We start from the raw sequence: 20,770 nt of genomic DNA, 5'->3' as shown, positions 1-20,770 counted from the left end.
GTTTGGGGGGGACATAATTCAATCCACTACACCTGTTGAGGTGAGACTTTGGGAGAATGATTTTTCCACACTCATTACACCCATAGTACTTTTTCCTTGTATGAATCTTTGATGTACATTGAGCTGTGACTTACTGTAGAATGTTTTCTTACATTGTTTACATTCATATGTCTTCTCACCTGTGTGAATTAGTTCATGTCTAATGAGGGCTGACTTTTGGTCAAACCTCTTCACAATCATTACAGTTATATGATTTCTTACCTGCATGAATTCTCTGCTGGACAATGAGGTATGATTTACTATAAAAAGATTTCCAACATTCTTTACATTCATATGGTTTCTCACCTGTGTGAATTATCTCATGTCTGCTGAGGAGTGACTCCTGGTGAAAGGTTTTTCCACATTCATTACATCCATAACACTTTTCTCCTGTGTGAATTCTCTGATGCATAGTGTCAGGCTCTAGCTAGGCTAATGTAGGAATCCTGCCAACTCCGACTATTGTAGAGCTCTTTTATCTGCCCATAATCCTGCCAACTGGGCTAATTGCAGTGCTCTTTTACCTGCCTGTAACCCTGCTTGCTGTGCCAATTGTCAAGCTAGGCCTAGGTTTGGAACTCAAGACACATCAAGCCCATTCCAGACTGGGTCACAAACCCTTTACACACCAGGCTGGGTCCCCAGACCCCTCACATGTAGGCTGGGTCACCAGATCGCTCACACACGAGGCTGGGTCACCAGACCCTTCACATGTAGGTCTATGAGCTAGGTAACTGGCCAAAAGGTTCTTGGAAACCATAGGTTTGAGAGCATGGCCATGCAGAGTGGTGGATGCCCAAGGCACTAGACACCAGCCAAGGTGGCAGTGCCACACAGGTGCACTAACTCCACACACGACTTATTTACAAAGAATGCACTGCACCACCCCCAACCAGACCCAAGGTGATGGGCCCTGATTAAACTATTCTATTTTCCCAACACATAGTAAGATCTGACGTCTGATAGAAAATTCTCCCATGTTTATCACACACATAGGGCTCCTCCCCATATGTGTTCCCTTATGTGAAGTAAGATTATGATTTATTAATGAAGGGTTTTTCATATTCAGTAACATGGTTTTTCTGCTGTGTGTATTTTTTCATGTTTAGTGAGTTTAGCCTTTATATAAAACATTTTCCCATGTACACCACATTGAAAAGTTTTCCTAAATACCTGACTTATACCTTGGGCAATCAAAGCTAACTCATCAAATAATTTTCCATTTGATTATATTTACAGGATTTCTCTCCCATGTGAATCTTCTTCTGTGTAAATATTATTGGCTCTGTCTTGAAGGCTTTCTCCTGTCCACTCTGTTCAAAAGGTTGCTGCCCAGTTTGATTCTTGTTATGCTGACTAAGATGTTCATGATGTCTGCACAATTTCCCAGTGATATTATGGTCATCAGCTTTCTCTGTAGCATGCATCTCATCAGGCTCTCTAAAACTAAATGCATTCTGGCACACATTAAACTCCTCAAACCTCATTCCTGAATAGTTTCCAGTTGAAATGTGGTTTAAGCTCAAATTAAATGTTTTCCCCAACTCAACTCTCTCAGTTGATGTGCTGCTGTTGGTGAATACAACATGCCACAAATGTTTATCATGACTTTCATGACTCCTCTCAATTAGTTCATCAACTATCTGGACATCTGAAATACATGTATATATACATCAATGAACTACACATAAGTATATCTTATTGAGTGCTCACTAAAGGTAAAGGTGTTTCTTCCAATCCTAGTTTGTACCAGCTGTCCTCAGGCCTGGGACATGGAAACAAATGGTAGAAACAGATGAATGCTGCTGACATGTGCTGGCCTTTAGTCTTCCTGGCCTCTACACAGGATGAACTGACTGACCTTGGAGGTTCTGGTTTGGTTCTTCTAATGTCCATGGCTCTGCTCCTTGCTCCAACTTGAAGATCACTTCACGTTTGGTAATGGAGAGTCCTGTTAATTATAGACAGCACAGGTAGGACTTTGCCAAACTGCTAAGTCAGGGCCTTGAAAGAATGAGAAGAGCTCAACGTCGGAAGCCGTGCAATGAAGGGGCTAATTTCAACCTTTTGTTAGAGAGGGAAGACACTCACATTTGTCATGAGTGACATCTTACCTAAATAGTATTAAGCCTTTTAAATGGTTCCTGCATATACCACCAAAGAGGAAAGTCTTGCTTCTGGGACTTCCTGAGAAATGTCAATCACCCAATAACACTAGGTTGCTGTTGGTCTCCAGCATCACCAAAGTCCTCTGAACATCATCCAGGTCCTGTCACTCCTCCCAGGTAAAGTCCACAGCCACATCCTCAAATGACATCAACCCCTGTAATGGCACATATCTCCTGAAGTCAGCAGCCCTGGGTCAGAAAACAGAAATCTGGGAGTCCACACTTCTGTGTGTGCATGTGTGCAGGTGCATGTGTATGATATGTATTTTACATAAGATGCAGCTTCACTGTAATGCATATGGGGGGAGAGAGAAAAATAACAGCAAAAATATTCTGCCACTATAATAATTTATTAAGTACTAAAAATACTATTATTACAGGGGGGAAAGAAGACACAACAATCAACAACAATTCCTTGATCTTGTTAAGACAAGTAAAAGATATGATGTTGGTTGGTATGATGGGGGAGAGGTAGCAAGGAAAAGGAGGAATTGGTAGAGGGACATGAAAATCAACTCTATTGTATATTAATAAGTTAAAATAATAAAAATATATATAATAATAAAATAATATTATTACAAAATAAAAATACTTTTACAATGCTTACGTTATAGATCTATCACAATTATTGTTGCTCATAATAGAAGTATGAATAAAATTCTGCTCTTACAAGGAGCTTATAATCAGGTCTGAAGACGTAAGTATAAATACATACCTGTTAGATGAAACATACCTGTTAGATTAAACACAAGTTCAATGAAGCCTGAGGTAAGAGGGAAGGGAAAACATAGAGTTCTATTTTGTATTCAGTTTGCACTTCACTGAGATGCCAAAGATATTCAGCTCTTCCATGTGAACCATGTATTCTCATAAATACATGCAGACATCAAAAGTCCAGTCACAAGAACACAAAGAACACACCCCACATTAATAGAACCATACACAGCATTCTGTCTAGGTGAATGATCCGGTGAAATTTATCCTGGGAGATAAATACAATATCAAAGGAATTAATTAGGGACTGATTCTGCACTTAATTCTAACAACAAAACATTTTATACATTTATTGTTGTATTTTCTTTACTTATAAATTATAAGTGTTATATTATACTTCTAGACTATCTAGTTTTTTGCAAAACTCACCAATTCCTACTAGAACCCTGCCACACTCCGGGGGTGGCTGCGGGGACACAGTCTACACTATAACTAAGAAGACTATGTGAGCCTATACCATTAAGAATGTTTAAAACTAGGGCAGAAAGGAAACAGCCCTGCACTTATTTTCTGGCTGGGTCCTTGTGAAGACCAGCTTCTCCATTCCAGGTGTTAAGATTCAGTGCCCAGACCTAACATCTATCTATGTTGCTTACTTCAGGCTTATGATGAAGCCTTGCCCTATATACAACAATCCCAGCTCTGCATCCTGGCCAGTATGGCTCCCCCACTCAGAAGTATGTCCATTTCCCTCTACTGGACCTGACTCCCCAGACTCTTAGCAGGATCCCCTTTCAGAGTTTATGGAAAATATAAGCTCCCAACAGATCCAAATGAGCCCATATGCTCTTGCCTGAGTACAGTGTTCTCAGCCAGCCCAAGTTCTGATCTTGACTTTCCAGCTCAGTATTACTCGTGGCTATTCAAAACTCTGAATTGGAAATACCTACAGATTTTCACTCATAATTAACATAACATTGAAGTAGTAAATTCATTCTTTTCTTCAAAAGAATTAGATGAATATTTAAAAGTACATGTCTCTATTTATAGTAGCCTAAATGTGGAAGCTACCTAAGTGTCCCCTGATGGATGAAGTGCTAAGCAAAATGTGGTGTATCCATACAATAGAATATTATTCAGCTTTAAGAAGGAAGAAAATTCTGACATATGCTACAACAGGGATGAACCTAGAGGACATTATGCTAAGTGAAATATGCTAATCACGAAAAGTCAAACCCCATATGATTCCATTTATATGAGGAACTTAGAGTAGTCAAAATCATACAGTCAGAGAGAGAATGGTGGTTGGCAATGGCTGTGAAAAGGGAGGAATGAGGAGTTGTTGTTTAATGAGTATAGAGGTTTGGTTTTACAAGCTGAAAATTGTTATGGAGATGGATGGTGGTAAGGGCTGCACAACATTGTGAATGTACTTGATGCCACTTAAAAATGGTTACGATAGTAAATTTTATCTTATGTGTATTTTACCACAATAAGAAAAAGGGGGAAAAGTACGTATGATATGCCTCTGCTTTATTCCATATCTTCCAGTCAAGCAACAGCTCCTCTAACAGTTTCACATCTTGGATTATAGCAGTGGACTCTATATCCAACTTAAACTCTCCATTCTCACTGATATGAGTAATATCTTCACCGCAGCAAACTTCAACAAGGGTCTATGGAAAATCAGCATTAATATAACATGGATTAACAATGATTAATCAAAAAGTTTAACAGAAACATTAAGCCTTCAATCTTAGCAGTCATAACATTAAATTCAAAGGAAAACTGGTAAATAATTCAACATTTCACAAATTATCTTTAATTTGTTTTGTAAAACAACTCAAATAATGGGAAAACCCTAACCTTTCAAATATTTGTTATTACTCAGTTTTAAACATGGGATAAAACAAACTACATCTATTTTTATTTTTTCAATTGAATTAAACTGCTGTTAGCCTTTAAATCCTTTTCAAAAAAGTGGTAAGGATTCATGCCACACATGTATGGATCTTGATAGTTTAAAGAGGTAGGTGTGGAGGGCAGGGGTAGAGGAACCATCTTTTGGCTCACTATCCCTATCCTCAGAGAGAAATACTTTCACAATGCTACCAAATGCTGACAGCCAGAAAAAAGTTTAAATATATGATGACAGCGGGATCATAATAAAAACTAACATGGACATCTGTGACTTTAAAACTAACTCTGTAGCAGCATTGCCTAATGGAATGGTGTGTCTCTAGGTATCTGGAGAACTTGGTTTTCTCCCATCACGGTGGGAGCTAAAGGAAACAATTTCATCCATCTACAGAATGAGGGGCCAGCCTGGCAGGCATCTATGGTCCATCCAGATCTAAAATTCTATGAGTTTATTTTTTTCTTACTTTTCTACAACACTTTAAAGAAAAATGTAATCATTTAATGACAAAAAGAGCCAGAAGGGTACCTTACTTTGAGTAAATATACCCTAAATGAGTTTCCTTCATTTACTTCAAGAGCAACCAAAACACAAAACTATCACTGGAAGACTTTGATGAAGAGATGAGTATCTCTGCATATGAAACTGTGAGAATAAATTTTGTGAGGTCATACCTTCAAAATGTGATAGCCAATGATGCATTTTCATTTGATTAACACCTGATGAATCATGGAAAGTCCATGACAGTTTTCTAAATCCTGTACTCTCTGTTGGTTGTACTTAATTAATGAGAGTATAACTCACAGCACTAACACTTGAGTTTCTTCACAGCTATTGAGTCCAACAACCTAAAAAAAGTAGATATATTTTTCTCCTGATCTGTTGAGAGTAAAAGTTTAACATGTGTGATTATTACCTTTATGTAATATCTAACAGTTTCTATGAAAGTTTATTTTTTAATACTCACATTGTAACCATTTAAGAGTTATGGATAAACAAAACTGAGCGAAAGGCAAAGATTCCATTCTCTTTAATCTTCTTAGTATATTATAAATGGACTTAAATAACATTAACAACCTTAGAGGTCAGTAGCATTTTATAATTAGTGATCTGAATTGTCAGCAAAATGTTTCAAGTTTTCAGTAGAATAGTCAATCAACAAATAGACTCTATATAAAAAGACATGATGCTTGCCCCCCCGTGGGGCCTACTGTCTAGTCAGAGATAAGATCTACATGTAAAAACCATGCCTCATACTTCAATTCAGCCAACACTTTCTGATAACTGTTGTACATAAGAAACATACACCCATTACCATGATAAAAAGCAAAGAAGAATGAGACAAAAGAAATATCACGAGCACAGAAATCACTTCTGAACCCTACCTGCTTGGTTTAGGAAAGGCTATGAGGAGAAGAAATGGTCTGGAAGGAGAGCCCAATCCTGGAAAAGCAGAGATAAAGGGGTGGCTGGGATGTAGCCTGGAGAGGGATAAAGGCCTGCACTGGAAGTCCGTGGGACACCAAGGAGGCTGCAGACTGCCTGTTTGGCTGGATGATGGACATCAGGTTCAAATGGCAGGCTGTGCATTTAAGGATTTCAAGGAGACTGAAGTTTATTTTTGTAGGGGAGAGAAGGATAGAAAGTTTCTAAGTTTTAAATGTGAAAGCATACTTTAGGTATTGGCAAGATCCTAATGTAAGATAAAAATTTAATCATTTTCTTAGGGTCCAATCACTGTATCAGTAATCGTAACAAAATTATATTCAAAACCTTTATGAAAGTGGAAAAACCAAGGACATACATTTTGAAATTGTACAATGATATAAGAGGAGATTACAAAATGTTAATGAGGAGTTAAAGAGCTTTAAATTTTAAAACACTAGGGGAAAATCTATTCTTCTAAACAATACATGCAAAAAAAAGTATGCAAAAAGAAGAGGAGGAAGAGACAACAGCTTACAGAGCATGGTAGGTCAAGTGCTAACAAGATATTTATAAAAACACTAACAACAAACATTGATATGCCCCTTATTGCAAAATTAATCAAGGTGGACCTGTTAAAGAAAGAAAGCCAGTTAGCGAGACAGTGTGAAAATTTGATAAGGTTGCAGAAGCTATACTTAGGGGTAAAAAGAAGATGGTGTTCTGAGGATAAAGGAAGATTGAGGCTGCTTTAATTAAACAGGGATATGGACCCCAAGGTAGGAGAAATGATTTCTGCCCCCTTTATGGATTTTAGAATGCTCTGAAAAAGTCTATATATAGACTGCCTACTCTGCATCAGATAAGTTATTGTCCTTACCCTACAGTAACTAAATAGAACAGATATTAAATGATTTACTCTAAAATGGTACTTATGGCCTAAGTCAAACTTTTTATATTTCTCTTCTTTAAACAAACTCCAGACCCAAATAAAAATCTCTTAAGTTTTTAATTGATCTTCAGTTTTTCCCCATGCAGTAGAAAGCTTTAAGAGATGTTCCTTTTTCATATATACCTTATTTTTAAAAATACATTTCTTTCATCTCATTACTACAGCATGCATTTTTCTTTCCAAAAGTAATTTAAAATTTCATACATTTAACATTTTAATTGTTCTAATAACATTTCTGAATAGAAAACTTCTAAAAATCTTCATAAATTAGAAAAAACCATAATCATCTGTGGCAGAAAGCTTGATGACATCTTTAATATGCGATTTTTTTAGTGCTAAAAATCTAATATAGTTGAGCGCAGCTTTTTTTTTTTTTCTTTCTTTCTGGTAGTCAAAAAGAAACTATCAGTAATAAAGAAGTAGGTTCTCTTTAGACAAAAGTATAATTAGTGATTCTTACCCTAGCAAAGAGAAAAACAAACATAGGAGTTCCACCAATCTCATGCAGAATGCCTTGAATAGTTTTACATTCAGTAGGCTGGAGATTCTTGAGATGATGAGGTTCTAATAAGATGCTCTGAACTTCTTTTGAGCTGAAGGGTCTTTGAGAGCTGTTTTCATCTGACTTTTAAGTCGAATCACTGGCTCATACACGGTATACTGAGCAGGACAGTAAGTTGTATAAACAACTGAAAGGCTTTCCTGAAACACAAATATTTTCCTTTAGCAACTAAACAGTTTTAAAAATAAGTTATCAACTAGCAAATAAATATTTCAAAGTGAAAAGACACTCAACCGATCTTTGTCTTTGCTTTAAAGAAGAGCTATGACACTAAACCAAGATGAACATGAGAAGCCAGGCTGCTTTCCTCAAAGGAAATAATCAGTTTCACTGAGTAGTGATCACTAGTATAAACACATCAAGACTGAGAAGGGTTTGGCTTTGATCCGTTTAGGATAAACACGAAATTATACTTAACTATTACTACTACTAACAACTCTGTCTTACCCCACACTCATTACATACCAGACACTGTCCTATGTAACCACTTATAAATATTGGGAACTGAGTCAACTTACCTGAAATTTTGGCTTTGCATTTGCTCATAGGCTGGCTACTCATTTAAAAGTGACTCTAAAGTAGATTAGTTTTTCTACTAGGATAAAATCTCAGAATGCCAGCGCACTTAACAAAACAAAAACCAAAAAGTCTTTCAAACGAGAGCCCTATACCCGAGAAAAGTGTCCTTCACACACGGGGAGATACAATCCTGTCCCAGACAAAGGCGGGCCGAGGGGACTCGTCACACAGACGCGCTCACAGAGCGCTGGACAGAACTCTTCCGTCTGACCGACGGTGTGACAGGGACCGCCACCACCCCTGACGGCACAAAAGCCACCCGTGATGCAAGTGTCACAACAGACTCAGGAGACGCCCAGACTGTGGGGACGATGAGGGCACCGCTCCCCGCCCCCGCCCCGCCTCCGGCCGCTCCGCAGCAGCCGCGGAGAAGGCGAGCGCGGCGCGGGGACGGACGGCGGCGGCTCTCTTGTCCCCGCCAGCGCCGGGCACAGCCGTCTCCGTCCGCTCCCTCCACACTCGGGGCTCGGGGACCCTCCCCAGGCCCCCGGGCCGCCCTCTCAGCCCGGCGCTCCGTCCCCTGCCGCGGTCGGGAGTCACAGCCCCTCACCCGGGCCTGCCTGCTCCGCCGCGGCGCGCCTGCCCCGGCCCCGCCCCTCCCTCACCGGCACCTGCCCTCGGCCCTGGCTCCTTCCCGGGCAGCCTCCTCAGTCCGCCGCTGCAGCGCCGCTCCGCGATCTCGTCCGCACTCCGTGGATCTGAAGAGCGTCTGGAGCGCCCGCTAACGGTCTGGACAACCGCCGACAACGGCCGACAACAGCAACATCCGGGCTCCCGCCTCCCGCAGAGGGGAGGGGCTGAGGGGGAGCCGCCGCCGGAGTGGGCGGGGCCGGGCGGGGTGTGGTTTGTGACGTGTGCTCATTGTGCCTCAATCAGACTCCTCGTGAGAGTGACACGAGCTCACAGGGAGGTCAGTCTTAGCGTCTGTGACATGCGTGTCAACGGCAGGAGCAGATTTTGCTCAAAACCCACGATGAAAAGACGCGCTGGGGACTCGGGCGGCGTGAGAGCCCGGCAGCCTCTGTCCCCTCCTCACGCCCGTCCTTATCTTGTTCCTGCTTCCCTTTTTCCCGTTTGCGTACCCGGGAACTGCACTCACTTCCTCCTTGAGCACAGGACACGGAAGGGCCCACGGAGCCCGTTGTCCCTCCGCGTCCCACCCACCCCGTCCAGAGCCCCCGGACGTCACTCTCCACACACGTGCTGCTGTTTTAAAGACATACGAAACCCCTAATCAATAAGGGTGATGAAAGTTTTCAGAAAAGTCAGGTCCCCCAAGTATTGATTTCCTTAAATGTAAACATGAACTTTTATAAAGTTACCTCCATGTGTTCAAGTCCATTTCCGAGGGGTATGGAGTGGAGCACAAAACACACATGCACACATGCATACGCACATGCACACACACGTAACGTGCGTGCACACGTGCGTATGCATGATTACACATGCCACACATACATATCTGCACGTACACATACACACCTGTATGAACATGTGCCTACACAACTGATTGCACACACCATACAATGCACACCTGCATGCACACATGATTACACAACCACACATATGCACACATGATTGCACACACCACATATCGCACACCCTCATGCACATGTACACACGATTGCACATGTGTACAATCAATATGTTTCAATAAATTTTTTTTAATTAAGAAAAAAATGGGGCCATTTGTCCCTGGGGCCCTAAAGACAACCCTGGACCCCAGCCCTGCCCACCACTGCTGGCCTGGCTGTGGAGCTGGAACCAAAAGCCCTGTTTTCTGTCATTCAGAGGCAGAATCAGGTGGCCAGGCCTTGGCCCTCCTGCACCTTCCTGTACAGGCTTGACAGGACGTGGAGCAGCCCAGGAGCAGAATGATAGCTGAGCTGAGCTATCTGCAGGTCTCTCCTTGTGGCTTTGTCACAGCAGCCACGAGACGTGGCTGCAGAGCTGGGCCAGGGTAGTAGGGATCCCTCAGAGAATCCCTTCCATGGCAAAGCACAGTCACATGTGTTTCCTGTTTGGGGTACTAATAAAAAACTTAAAACACTCAATTTCCTTGTGTTTGGTATTTAGAATAAAGATTTGGAAAATTAAAATACAATTTAAAAATGAATATGTCAGTTTTATGTTTTGATCCATTGTCGGAGGGGAAAAAGTAAGAAACAGAAGAGATAAGAGGGGAAATGTGGGACTTTGACAGAAGTGGATAAACGCAGGTGCACACAGCACAGGGGCCATCCCCGTGTGAACAGAAACAGACCTGCAGCAGAGCACGTGTCTGACTAAAGACATATTTAGAAAATAACATCTCTGGATCAGTGAGATAAATGATATACCATTTAAACTGTTATATCACAAAAGAGGGACTCCAAATGCCAATAGACACGTTCAAAAAGTCCTCAAGACAGTCAACAGGAAAGTGCCAGGTAAGATCATGGGAGATCCCCCCCACACACAAAAGTGGCTCAAACTAAGAGGCCTGTGGTTACAAAGCTGGGGTGGGCGCTCACGCTGCTCCTGGGAATGCACACTGGAGCAGCCGCTTCAGAAGCTGCCCGGCAGAGTCTGCCAGAGCTCCACACAAAGGTGCCCTGCGGCCCTACAGCTTTGATCCTGGATGTCTGCCCTGGATGAGTGTTTATGTCAGCAAAAGGCAGGAGCAATAAAAGATCCAGCGTGACCGAGTGTCAAAAGCATCCTGTTGAGGTAAAGAAGCCAGACTCAGAGCAGTGACTGCCTGACTTCTCTCACATAACAGGTGAGATCAGGCAAAACCAACTGGTGATGAATATTCTTTATAATATTATGGTCTTTCTTTCTTTTTTTTTTTTTTTTTTTTTTTTTTTTTTTTTTTTTTTTAGCCAGTCAAATTTAGCAGTGGGGGGTTGTATACCAACTTTAGTGACACTAATGTTAATAAGTTCTGATAACCCACTACCATCGGACCAGCTTTCTTTCTTTCTTTCTTGGAGGAGGGGGAGGGGGTTAAAGAGCAGTTGGGTAAGGGACACAAAAAGTCATCATAATTAGTAATGATGACCATGTGAAGCTGGATGGTCCAAGTTCCTGGGTCTGGACTAGGACTGCTGTTTGACATGCGGTCAGTCTTGCAGGATCTCCAGGCAGACAACATCAGACCCCAAAGGCTGTCATGGGACAAAAAGCAGCTCTCTGGTGTGTGGATGAGTCCCAGATCCTCATCTGGACCCCACAGGTGTTTGCCTGAGCCCAAACTCACCCTCCTGTGCCCCATGTATGCTGCACCCCAATGTAACAACGGGAATCGACACAAAAGAGATCTCATTAGGGCGGCATCCCCTGTTAGTTTTTGGGACAGTGGTTTATTGCAGTGATCTTTCAGACCGTGATTCAAGTAATAATGTAAGTATTTCAAAGACAAGCTACAACTCTTCACGATTCAAGAATCACAGACTCTTTGAACAAGGGACTTAAAAGGTGGGCGTTTTTTACAGATAACCATGGCTAACGTTTGTAGCAGTCACCACTCACAGAATACTTCTCCCATTATCACTCCAACCTCGTGACAACCCTGTAAGTGAACACGACTACCTTTGCTATTTTTCAGATAAAGTAAAAGCATCTTGTAACAGATGGAGATGTGGCTAAACTCCTGTTTTCTATTTCAAAACATCATGTTTTTTTTATTGCTTAGTGCATGGAAAAGTAGGGAACTTTCTCAAGAACGCACATAGTAATTCCTACTGTATATATAAATATAAAAGCATGTAAAGTCTCTGAAAAATATCTGCATCCATTAATATTTCTTATATAATTAACAGTATACTATAGTTGAGTATCAATCATAATATAGTATACTAAATACAATATTGTATGATTATACTATATATTACCATTTTATATGTTTACATTTATGGATAATCATGTATAGTATATTATGTATCATGTATAATAACATAATCCACTGAGGTAGACTATAGAAGAAATGAAGGCTTGTAGCTCCTTTGCTTTCAAGATATTCTGGAGCAGATGGGCCTCTGTGATGCCCTGCTGCTGCCCATGGCAGCCTAGAGACCTGTGTCCTTTAGAGCCCTTTCCCCACCCATCCCACCGACAAGCACCTGATTTTCTAAAATATAATTCATCTTATCTCTGGACAGATTCCCAAGCTAAACTCTAACATCCAAATTTCTAGCGGATATTCTCAGGCCGTGGGAATTCTGTTCTCAGCTGACTCTGGCTGCTTCTAGAGGACAACACACAAGGAGCACCCTCTCGTCCCCCCCCCCACCTCCAATCCAACACCTATGAAAACGCAGGCTGGGGAGCTGCCTCCACTGCTGGGAACCCCGGATGGCTGAGACCCCCGATCTCAGGCCAGCACGTCGAAGAGGCTTTCACCCGTTGCTTACAGGAAAAAGAGGAAGCTGGAAATCCTTTAAATGATGCTACTAAAACGTCTTCCCACACAGGCACTTTGTAAATAGCATTTCTAACATCTTAAACTTTATATCTAGAGATCCAAACATATTTTAAAAAGACAAACTTGCTGTGCATGCACACAGGCTTCCATGTAAAAAATAGGGGCTTCTACAAGAACTTGAGGACCAACCTCAGGACCAAGTTAGAAAAACAGCAGAGACGAAATTTAAAACCAGGCTGTTCCGTTCTCTTCCAACACGGTGCCTCCTGCAGCACTGATTACATCATAAAAATGAGAAGTCCCAGTGGGATGATAAAATATCATTCTTTTTCACTATTTGTTAAATAATTTTATGTGATATGTCCTAGACAATTAGGTAAATCTCAGAAAAGGAAAATAAACCTTAGAAGCCACATCACACATATGTAATGACCAAAATGTTCCATCCCCAAACCAAATTTATTCAGATATGCAGAGAAAAAGGAAGACCTCTACTGGCCATGGAGAAGAGAAGTGTAAAGAAATCCTGTGTGGGGAGAAAGAATCTGGGAGACGCCATGGAGGAACACAGAGGAAGGACTTCTCAGCCCACTTAGTATACAGGGTATGGACCCTCTTGGTGTCTCTCTTTCTGTATTTCCACTTGAGTATCCACTGGAAGACTTACTATAGATTCCAACTCCAGCTAAATATTTGCAAGCTTTTCCACAATTGGATAGAACGCTTCAACCTACTTCACAAGTATCTGTTCTAATAGCAGGTGAGTGAATGTATATCAGTCATATTCATGGTGTGGGCAGAATGGATTCACAGGAGTCTCGACCCTCATCTGTGGACCTGATAATTGCATTTATTCTCATATATTCCAATTGAAACAAATAATTTGGAATGAGAATTGAGAAAGCACTCAAAGAAACCCTGTACACTTTTATGTCAGTGCCAAAGTGGCGGTTAAGATAACCTAATCCATGTTATTACAGGTGCAGCAGATATGTTATTTAGGGCATTATTGGAATGACATTGATGAAGATACCCTGGGGTAAATTCCTATTCAGCTTATTTCAAATCTTTTTAAAATAATGAAAAGAGTCAAGATCTCTTTTGTTTAATGTTTTAGGTCTTATTTCAGGGTCAGCTTGGAAAATTAGCAGATACTCTTGTGAGAATTATCTGAAATTATTTTACTAGTTTGTAATAGGGAAGGCATGCACATGGTACAAAAAGTATATTTTAAAAATACAGAAGGGTTTTTTTTAAGTATATTTAAAAAGTAAGTCTCCTTCTAACCCCTGTCCTCCAGATACCTATTTACTACTCTCCAAGAGATAAGCACTGCTACTGATTTGGGATGCATCCTTACAGAGATGTTCTATGCTCAAATGAGCACATAGTGTTCAGCTTTTCTTTATTTTTTAACAAGTGATAACATAGTGGTAGCCAGTTGTATAACTTTATTTTCACATAATATGAGGGTACTTCAAAAAGTTTGTGGGAAAATAGAATTAGAAGATAATACAAATCTTCCCATGGAATTTTTGAAGAACGCTGTGTATCTTAGAGACAGCTTCATGGAACTTATTACTGTTCTCTTTTCTTATTCTTTTTGGTGGTTGCTGTGGTTTCTGTTTTTTGAGTGGATGTATCATAACTTATTGAACCAATCCCTCACTGATGAGCATTTAGTTTATTTGTCCAAATAGTACTGTAATAAATATCCTTAAATATAAGAGTACTTCAAAAAGTTCATGGAAAGATTCACATTATCTTTTAATCCTATTTTTCCACAAACTCTTTGAAGTACCCTCATATATATATTGTTTTGGCCCATGTAATATATTTTCGGGATAAATGAAATTGTTATCCATGGAGGTTGCTATCCAGAGTTGTATTTCCCACAAAGAATTCTGAGAGTAAAATTATACTAATCCATAAAAATTGGAGTAATTATCAGAAAAACAAATACTATTAATTATATGATTATGAAAGACTTCTAGAGTACAGTTATAGTAATGCCCATGGTGAATATTCCTTTCTCTTGATTCTTTAAGGTTAGTATCCTGTTATCTGGTACCTGCTGTGTTTTAAAGTCACTTAGCTTACCATTTAAAGAACATGGAGTCTCCTTTTAAATCCTTAATTTAAATAATAACCTAATACTATTAATAGCTAAAATGTGTCAGGCACTGTTCAAAGTAGTTCATATGTTTTAACTCATTCTGTTTGATACAGTGATTGCATTTCCTTTGGGTATAAACCCAGCAGTGAGATAGCTGGACCATAAGGTAGATCCATTTTTAGTTCTCTGAGGAACCTCCATTCTGTTTTCCACAATGACTGTGCCAATTTACACTCCCATGAAAGGTGTAAAAGAGTTCCCTTTTCTCTGCATTCTTTCCAGCATTTATTTTCTGTCTTGTTCATAGCAGCCATTATTGAAGGAAATGATTAATGGACTTCTGTGGTCAGCACCTAAGGACGTGTTCACTTGGTGAACTCGCAAATGAGTTAACCAAGAAATATCACAATCCTTGAGAATGCTTGAAGCTGTGAGAACACTTTCTGGGGATGTTCCCAGGAGGTGCATTATAGATAACCAAGTGCTTGAGAAGGGAGGTAATGGCCTTCTGCTCTTGAGAAAAGTATAACAGAATTTATGCATTAATGCTTCTCTCACATGCACAACTTGCTAAATGTAATAAAAGCCGTAACAGCGGCTGGGTCGGGGCTACTTGCCTGAGAGAGCAGTGGTCCCCGCTCTTCACCTGCATCTCGTCTTCTGTGTCTTCCTTCATGTCTCCGATCATTTTAATCAACATCTGGCGCCCAAACGAGGGGCATGAAAGGTAAGACATGGGAATGGATGGGACCAAAGAGGTTTTTACTGACGGCGACGAGTTCCGCCATCTCTTCGGGAAATTTAGAGTCGGGGCATAATGGGGAACTCCCCGTCAGTGCTAAGTGATTATATGGCAGTATTGAAATCATTGTTGACTGCTTCAGGGTGAAAAATTAAAGAGAAGATTTTACTTTCATTATTAAAAAAGATACAGAAACATTGCTATTGGTTTACTCCAGACAATAAGAACCAATTTGATTTAAAAATTTGGAGGCAGGTCGATAAAACTTTATGGAGAGCTCATCAAGCTGGAGAAGTTATATTGGCAGAAGAATGGGCAGCTTTTAACATGGTGGCTTTAGCCTTGCAACCTTTTCAGTCTGATTCAGATGATAGCAGTCAGCGTCCTCAATCTGATTCAGTAAAGCCACAAAAGAAAATGTTTTCTTCACACATATATGAGACTCCTCCTGAGCCTTCTGCCCCTCCCGTGCCCAATTCAGAGTCTGATGATCATTCTGATTTTTCCAATGATGAGACTGAGATTCCAAAACCCGAATTAGAAGAAAAATGTCTGATTCAATCTAAATCATACCCACCATTACCTAAGACCCCTGACGATCCAAAATTGGATGTTTTGGATGATCTTATTTAAAAAATGGACACTTGCTTACAGGATGCACAAGCTTTCCCTGTTGTACAGCAGAAATCAATCCCTCCATCTGCTTCTGCCCCTGGCATTCCACATCGTATTTTTAAATTTCCAAATTCGCCTCAAATGACAAAGATTATGTTAGATGATGATCCAGGGGCTCCCCAAAAGACTCTTCCTGACATGCCTCCTAATGGATTTTTTAATTTTCCCATTTTAAGACAGGAAATGCCTCCTAATGAAGAATTTCCTAATGGATTTTTTCAAGTGGAATATGATCCTGTCAGTTTTCAATATTTAAAGATACTTAAGCAGGCTGTTAGTACTTATGGTATTGCCTTCCCTTATGTTACTGGACTTTTAATGTCTTTTGCTGAGGACCATTTACTTATCCCAAAAGATTGGGAAATGCTTGCTCGTATGACCTTGGAATCTTCTCAATACATACAGTTTAAATCATGGTGGCGAGATGAAGCAGAAAGGGTGTCTCGCCTAAATCCTTGTTAGCGTAATGGAGGGCCTGATGTGGAACAACTTACAGGTACTGGTGCCTGGGCTGATCTTCAACAGCAATGTCAAATGAACCCTGCTGCTCTTGCCCAATTAAAGGCAATTTGCCTTATGGCTTGGCAGCAGATTCAAGACTCAGGACAATTCCCCAAACATTTGTTAAGATAATGCAAGGTCCTAAAGAACCCTATACTGATTTTTTGGCCCTGCTTCACGTTGCTGTCAAAAGAGCAATTAGTAATGAGCAAGCTCAGAGATTTTACGGGTTCAATTTACGGATTTGAAATTTATTCATTATATGGATGATATTTTAACTGCTATGCCTCCAACTTTTTCTTGCCCAGAATTGTTACAGATTATTCATGCCACACTTCAGGATTTTGGTCTTTTAATTGCGGAGGATAAGATTCAATCACAGCCTCCTTTTTCTTATTTAGGACAAAAGATTACTGAACAAATCATTATTCCCCAAAAGGTACAAATTCGAAGAGATTCATTGCGGACTTTAAATGACTTTCAAAAGTTACTGGGAGATATAAATTGGCTTCGCCCTTCATTGAATATCCCAACATATGCATTGCATCATTTATTTTCAACACTAAAGGGTGATCCAACCTTAAATAGCCCTCGAGTTTTATCCAAAGAAGCCAAATCTAAGTTACAACAATTAGAAAATATTATCCAACAAGCTCAATTGCAAAGAATTACTGATTATACAAATTTACAACTTGTGATTTTTCACACACCTCATTCACCCACTGGTGTGTTACTACAACAAGATAATATTATTGAATGGCTTTTTCTTCCGCATAAAACTACTAAATCATTGGAAACATATATAGATAAAATTTCTGTTTTGATTACTAAAGGACAACTCCGTTTTCATCAGTTAACTGGTCAAGATCCTTGTATTATTGTACTGTCTTTGTCTCACAAAGAGATACAATCCTTGTATGCTTTGAATGTATGGTGGCAATTGGCTGTTAGTGAATTTTTAGGAAGTTTTACATCTCATTATCCTTCTCATAAGATACTTCAATTTCTGCAGAGAACATCTTGGATCCTTCCTCATTGTGTTACTTTCTCCTATATCTAATGCAAAAACTTATTTCACAGATGCTAACAATTTTGGCCTGGCAGGATATACAGACACAATAAACCATAAAGTCCTTCAAAGTCCTTATACCTCAGTTCAGAAAGCTGAATTATATGCTATATATTTACTTTTAATTGATGTAGGAGATATTCCTTTGAATATTCTTTCAGATTCCCAACATGCTGTCCAAGTGGTACAAACTATAGAAACTGTTACTGTTCCTTCTGATTCTAATGAATTACATGCTTTACTTCACTTACTGCAACAAGTTATTCGCTCCCACTCTTCACCTCTTTTTGTTACGCAAATTCGCGCTCATACCAATATGCCTGGACCATTGAGTAAAGGTAATGCATTAATTGATACTCTTGTGGGTTCTGTTTTGCAGGCCACTGAGGCTCATTCCTGTTTTCATTGTAATGCTCACTCTTTACATCATGATTATCATATTTCATGGACTCAAGCCCGTGCGATAGTACAACAATGCCCCATATGTCAAAAATTAGATGCAGTTCCTTTATCGGCAGGGGCCAGCGACCATGGGAATGCTCCTTTACAGTTATGGCAAATGGATGTTACTATTGTTCCTGAATTTGGTAAATTGAAATATGTTCATGTCTCTGTGGATGCTTTTTCAGGTTTTATGTGGGCAACACCGTTGGCATCTGAGCGTGCTGATGCAGTTACTTCTCATCTCTTGGAGGCCTTTGCTGTCATGGGAATTCCTATATGGTTAAAAACTGACAATGCCCTTTCATATTTATCTAAGAAATGTCAGTTTTTTCCGGGCCTATGATATCAAACATTTTACTGGTATCCCTTATAATAGCACAGGTCAAGCCGTTGTTGAACGGCATAATAGAACACTTAAATCTTTATTATGAAAACAAAAAGGGGGAGACTATATGGAATCCCCAAGATGATGAATAGCCCAAGCTCTATTTACTCATAACTTTTAGAATAGAAATGCAGAAAATTCAACACCAGCTGAAAGACAATGGGCATATGTATCTAGTGAACCACTACAACAACCTATATGTTATTATGATACACTAAAATCCCTTTGGCTTCCGGCGGTAGTTAACCATTGGGACAGAGGTTATGCTTATATCTCCACAGATACTGAATCCTTTTGTATACTGGATAAGAGAATTAAACTGAGAAATGGCTCAAAAGAGAAAGAAGGAAATGGAAGAGGTTCGGAAAGGCATAGCAGATCTTCAGATTGACCCAATAGCCAGAAAATGTTTCATTGTCTACTACCAAGCACTCAAATGGCAACTATACCAACTTGGGGACAGATAAAGAAATTGACTCAAGAAGCGAATAAGATCACTGAACAACATGGTCATGGGGGTAATGCATCAGCAATGTTTTTGGCTATGATGGCTTTGGTGTCCACTCAGGTTGGTTTTGTCACTGCTGATAATCATACTTATTGGGCCTATATTTCACATCCTCCCATTAATTGGGCCATTTCTTGGTATGATGCCCCATTGTTAGTGTATACTAATGACTCTAGATGGATGCCTGGACCATATTCCCAGTGAGGACCTTTAAAGCCTGAAGAGGAAGGGACTAATGTTAGAAATTATACAGTGGGATTGGGGGGACCTCCTATTTGTATTGGACTTGTTGATCATTGTCTTAAAATTGCACCCCAGGCACGGTTAACTGTTACAAGAAATACTACAAATAAGGAACAGTTACGACGACTGTTTTTGTTAAGTACCTATAGTTTCCACAATTCTTCATTTGATCCAAATGCTTCTGTACCCCATATTCCTCCCTGTCAAACACCTATTCTGAATCACTTGCCCCAATCGGCTCCCTGGACTACTTGTAGGAGAGAAATGGCCTGAGTACTGGTTAATACTTCCTATGGAAATGTCATTGATTGGAGTCCTATTGGCTCCGCTTGGACCAAAGGCCACACTTCAGATCTAAAGTGGAATAAACATAATCATACTATAAGTACTACAGGAAATGAGTCTATTGTATGGCACGGTGGAGGATTTGCACCTCCATTTCCTCATTTACCATATTATCCATTACAAAAAGATTTGTGGAAACTTCCCATATCTTTATATCTTTTACAAACATGGATTGGAGGTATGATTAATTCCTCATCAAACTATTCCTTAAATTTCACTGTAAACAGTTTTATATATGTTCACAGTGTGTACAATTACCTTAATAATGATTGGACAAATTAATTGGAACCAAACCACTGGTGAGATAAAATGTTTAGGTAATTGCTCATGATATACTTGTTTAAATCATACCATGAACATTAATTTTTCTAAAGATAGTTTATATATCTTGAAGGCAAGAATTGCCATTTGGTTACCAGTAAAACTTAATTTACCATGGCAGGACTCCCCTGCTGCTGGTTTCTTACAATATGTAGCTGAGTCTTTGCTAAAACATTAAATGGCAAATGGCAAAAACAAAAAGGGGGAGATGAAGGAAATGGTTAATGGCCATCTGTGGTCAGCACCCAAGGATGTGTTCACTGGGTGAATTCGCAAACAAGTTAACCAAGAAATGTCAAGGATTGCAAAGAATCCTTGAGAATGCTTGAAGTTGTGAGAACACTTTCTTGGGATGTTACCAGGAGGCGCATTATAGGTAACCAAATGCTTGAGAAGGGAGGTAACGGCCTTCTGCTCTTGAGAAAAGTATAACAGAATTTATGCATTAATGCTTCTCTCGCATGCACAAGCTTGCTAAATGTAATAAAAGCTGTAACAGTGGCTGGGTCAGGGCTACTTGCCTGAGAGAGTAGTAGCCCCCTGCTCTTCACCTGCATCTCGTCTGCTGTGTCTTCCTTCACATCTCTGATCATTTTAATCAACACATTATAACTGGGGTGAGATGAAATCTCGTGGTTTTCATTTGTATTAAAATTTTT

General features: G+C 40.0%; 1 long non-coding RNA gene across 1 annotated transcript; it reads right to left on the bottom strand.

Annotated features, from left to right (window-relative positions):
• Positions 1–4,178: 4,178 nt before the first annotated feature.
• On the bottom strand, positions 4,179–9,128 carry LOC134365235 (uncharacterized). Its single transcript, XR_010021969.1, has 4 exons — positions 8,963–9,128; positions 7,677–7,918; positions 5,514–5,687; positions 4,179–4,597 (listed from the first exon to the last, which is right to left on the bottom strand). It is a non-coding gene; the product is annotated as an uncharacterized LOC134365235 (long non-coding RNA).
• Positions 9,129–20,770: the final 11,642 nt, after the last annotated feature.

This window comes from Cynocephalus volans, chromosome 16 (assembly GCF_027409185.1).
Source record: "Cynocephalus volans isolate mCynVol1 chromosome 16, mCynVol1.pri, whole genome shotgun sequence".
Taxonomy (NCBI): Eukaryota; Metazoa; Chordata; class Mammalia; order Dermoptera; family Cynocephalidae; genus Cynocephalus; species Cynocephalus volans.
This window is presented reverse-complemented; position numbering and strand designations above follow the sequence as displayed.